This window comes from Lissotriton helveticus, chromosome 7 (genome assembly GCF_964261635.1).
Source record: "Lissotriton helveticus chromosome 7, aLisHel1.1, whole genome shotgun sequence".
Lineage (NCBI taxonomy): Eukaryota > Metazoa > Chordata > Amphibia > Caudata > Salamandridae > Lissotriton > Lissotriton helveticus.
The window spans coordinates 738,102,620-738,107,405 of NC_136068.1; the positions used below are offsets into that span (position 1 = coordinate 738,102,620).

General features: G+C 41.6%; 1 long non-coding RNA gene across 1 annotated transcript; it reads right to left on the reverse strand.

The window, feature by feature from the left end:
• Positions 1-1,050: 1,050 nt before the first annotated feature.
• Positions 1,051-1,971, reverse strand: LOC144767002 (uncharacterized). The gene is made up of 2 exons (XR_013598017.1): positions 1,909-1,971; positions 1,051-1,448 (listed from the first exon to the last, which is right to left on the reverse strand). It is a non-coding gene; the product is annotated as an uncharacterized LOC144767002 (long non-coding RNA).
• Between the last annotated feature and the right edge of the window lie 2,815 nt (positions 1,972-4,786).

Genomic DNA, 4,786 nt, shown 5'->3' on the forward strand with positions numbered 1-4,786 from the left:
TGTTGCCAATATTTAAAGAATACCAATTAATAAATAATGTTCAGACTCACTCTTGTTGTTTGAATGAACTTAAGTTACTGGCTCTATCTTTCCAATGTTGTTTACTTTCACTGATTTGTATTTCTTATATTAGTAACGGGTTTACACCTTTTAGGGCTAATTGATTGCTTCTGATATTATTCTCTACTTTCTCTTGCTCTTTTTTCTTGTTTATTTATCCTATGAACTTTATATACTGTATTGAATTTATTATGTTGACCTTGTTCATGAATATGAAGATCATTTGCATATTTCTCCTTACTAACTACCTGCCTCGTTTCCCTCTTTATCCATACTTTTAGGTTGAAGCATATCAGACAGCACAGCTGTCTGGTTTTTCTAAAGACATCTTGGGGACATTCAGAAAGCTTCCCTGAGAATGCATTCTGCCAATTACTTACCATTGGCTTTGTGGTTTGTAACTTACGCTTTCGGGCTTTTTATTCGCTGATTTTATTCATTTTAGGCTGTTCAGCGTGAGTTTGTCCCCCCAGGGAGCAAAGCCTTTTCACACCAACTCCCTTGTATTCTTTCGTGAATGCTCCTTTCTGTAAACAGGCCTCTAAGTCTTGTTCTTATCTTAACCATTTGCTGTGCATTCAAAGATAGAGGTCAAATGTCAGGCTTTGTCTTCCAAGGGAGCTTGGTGTTTACTTTTCTTTCTCTGACTTCAAAAGTGAGAGGATTTATGTGACAATCTAGCTGGAAACTGAGGGTAGGAAAGGGTTATTTTCCAGCACAGCAACATTTAAATTAACTGTGCAAGTATTTGTTAACTGTTTAGTTTTCTCAGTAAAACTGTGTTTGTGCAAATATAATGGTCATTTCAATTGAAAATGTGTTGTCTGTAATTGTAGTGTGCTACAACACTATGCATACTCTGCACCACTCCACTCTACTCTGCACCACTACATGCCATTGCACTGTACACAATTATTATGAAAAACAGTGGTCCATAGGATTAAGTTTTCACAAAGACAAATGCAAATATAGACTCCAATTAGTACTATATTGACAAGTTTTTCAGTACCCAGCCGGGTCTGAAATTTTATTTCAAATATAAACAAATTTAAAAGACCATCAAGGAGGTCTAATGTGACAGTTGATAGGGTACAAGCCTGTACCTATCCGAAAGTACACTCAAAAGAATTCAAAGGTAGGAAGAGAGCAAAAAAAGGAGGGTAAAGAATATCAGGCAAAAAGAACAGCGGAGCCAATTGTCCCTTGCATCAATAGCATATTAGCACGGCAAGTTCAGACAACCAATTCATGTAACAGTGTAAACACAATGGGAAAGTTACAGAATCGGAGTAAGTGTCGACGGCGTTTCGATCCCCGGCTCCTAGTGAACTGGGATCATCATCAGGACTGTAACAATGTATTGCCTGTATGTGCTTTTTTTAAAAAACCTGTTAGAAATTACAATTTACAGAAATGAGAGAAAAAAAGGAAAAAGAGAAAATTCTGTTTAAATACGGCACTAATTACAGGTAAAATGCACGTAGTATTCATTTATGTCATGCCATTGTGATCATGTTGGTGTCATCCACACGTCTTTTAGTGTTCCAATTACATGCTTTATCAAAACGTGCGAAAAACGTTTAAGTTAAGGCTGACTTGGATAGTTGCGCCGTGAGCCTTTAAACGCTAACGTGGTTGTGGCTATATGTGTCGCTTTAAAGAGTGGCGCAGTGGTGAAGCAATATCTTACGCTCATTCTATTGCGTGCATTCAGCCCGATGAGCTTAAACACAATTCGGACAATAGAGGTTGTGGCTAAGGTATCGATGTGATATAACCATGCGTCACGTGAACGTGGATTCTTTGCATGCCACATAAATTTGCCATAATGGTAGGTTAAGAGCGCACCTTTCCGAGCGATCTACATCAGCCTCCTGAGAGTTTTAGAAGAAATAGTGGGATGGATGGCTGGTACCTAAAGTGAACAGAATCAATTAGCATCAAGTGATGATATCATGCGCTAATACTTAGGGTAAGGGGGAACACGACGTTACCTCGGTGTCCTATTCCGGTAGGTTTTTGGGGGGTTGCTGCCATAAGTTCCTATCTTGTGATGAATACCGCTTGAGAGGATTCACGAATCATGGAACTGTGTAGTGTATATTCCACCCGCTTAGGCGTATACACTTTGATTTCAGAGTCTGCAAATAAACAGGAATAGGGCTTAGCAGCGAAGGACTGAGGGTGGGAGTGTCCGTGAGCCCGAGGGAGGCCGGGATTCCTTACCTTAGCACGGAGTTAATAGTCCTTTACTCGCGATCCGAGTAAGCTGCAGGCGGTGTGCACAGTGGCAGTGCGCCGGCTTCACGATGATACGGAAGTGAGCCCATGCGTGGCCGTGCGTGAGTTAATAAACAGTGATGAAGGAGTGAGAGCGGAAGGAGGCGGGAGGGGTGTCCCAGTGGCGGCCATCTTAGAGTGGTGTCAGTTTAGGAAAGCTCGGTGAATGTGCTCTTTTCCATGCATTGTGCCCGGGATGTCAGTACAATCAGATTTACATGATAGAGAATTTTTATGTGGCATTTTTATCGAACAACCTCAATCTCTGTCCACACAAGTTTTGGATTTTAGAAGACATGTTTGGATTTTAGAAGACAGACAACGGCAAGCATTATGGTACAACACTTCATACATCCAAATAACAAGCAAACTGTTGTTCAAATTCGGCAATTTTGACAGTCTCTCAAGTCAATTTCTGGCAATTCACAGCAATCCTGCCCAATCCTCGGTGCGATTGAGACCATTCCGAATTGTGTCCAGAAGTAAAATACATTTCAGTTCCTCCTTATTGAGAAGTTGAGCCATACATCCTCCTCTAGGTGGTAACCTTAGCGCCTTTAGCACAGTCCACTTTAAGTCATTTTCTGTGTGCTTGGCACTGGTGAAATGTTCAACAAGCGGTGCATTCTGGGTTTGACAGCGGATGCGGCTCTTGTGCTGGCAGATCCTTGTTTTCACCTTCTGTGATGTTTGACCCACATACATTTTCATACATGGACATTGAACCATATATATCACAGTACAGGTGTTACAATTTGACAGTGAAGAACTGGTAAAGGTGATGTTATTAAATACTCTGGTTTTCCCTTCAATGGTTATGTCACATACACTGCAATTGCCACATTTTACATGTCCTACAACGGGGGACAAGCCCCATATGCTTTCAAGTGTGGAGGATTGATCGGGGCTTGGCAATGCTGCTCGGACTAGATGGTCCTTCAGATTTTTGCTTTTTTTAAAAGCAAACAAAGGGCGCTCAATTTCTAGTACGCCCGCATTTATGACAGACCAGTGACGGAGTATCATCTTCCTCATTTTGTTTGACACAGGGGAAAAAGTGGTTACACAAGCTATTCTCTCCTGTGGGGTCTTTGGAGTGGGTGTCAGTAAGGTTTCTCTAGGTCTATACCATGCTCTTTTAAGTGCATTTTTGACGATACGCCTCGGGTAGCCCCTGTTTTTAAGTTTTTCTGCTAGAGTGGCGCTTTCTTTAAAGTAGTCCTGCCTGCACGAGCAATTTCTCCTGATTCGCAGGAACTGAGAGAATGGGAGTGAATCCCGTAGTGCTCTGGGGTGGTTGCTGGAATAGTCTAATAGTGTATTCCGCTCTGTGGCTTTTCTGAACAGACGTGTCAGAAGAACTCCCTCTTGGTGGAAGATGGAAAGGTCCAGGAAATCAATAGAGGTTTTATTTGAAGTTAGGGTAAAGTGAAGACCACAGCAATTGTTGTCCATCCAGTGTTGAAAATGGCGTAGATCACTGACTTCACATCTCCAAATCATGAAGATGTCGTCAATGTATCTACGCCATAATCCAATTCCTGCATAAAAGGGATTAGATGGACAAAGTATCACCTCCTTTTCAATCTCATTCATGAAAAGTATAGCCAAGTTTGGGGCAAAAATAGCCCCCATACTGGTGCCCTTGATCTGCTGGTAAAAGAGGCCATTAAATGTAAAGAAGTTTCTTGTTAGACAAATTTCAAGTAGCTGTAAAATAAAAGATGTTGGTATTGCGTGAGGGCGGGGGCGTGTGTCCAGAGTTTTTTGAATCACCTTCAGGGCCGCTATCTGAGGGATATTGGTATAAAGGGCCTCCACGTCCATGGTGCAAAGAGTGTCGGTTACTGGGTTAAAGGGTAAATTTTCAACCAGTGAGATCATGGACATGGAGTCTCTAACATAACAGGGGGTGGAGGGGACAAACTCCTTTATGAAGAAGTCAATAAAGGCTCCTAATGGCTCTAGGATAGATCCACAGGCTGACACAATGGGCCGTCCAGGTGGTACAGTGAGGCTCTTATGGATTTTTGGAAGAGTATATATCACTGGTGTTCTGGGGCTTTTGATATTTAAATAGTTAAACTCTTTCTTAGATAAGAAGCCTTCTCTCATTGCGTCCGTGGTGATTTTCTTTATCAATTCCTGAATTTCCTTTGTAGGATTGGATGCCAGCCTTTGGTAATGTTCTCTGTTGTCTAACTGCCTTTGTATTTCAGCGGTGTAGGACTCGAGATCTTGGAGAACGATTCCACCACCCTTATCTGCACTCTTGATGATCAAAGAGTTATTCATTTTGAGTGGAGTGATTGCCTCTTTTTCTTTTAGCGTGATATTGTATGGGATGAAACTACGGGTATTTTGTAATGTGGAGAGATCTTTTAAGACCAACTTCTCGAAGGTGATTATCTCTGGTGGAATCATCCCGGAAGTAGGGGAAAAGGTC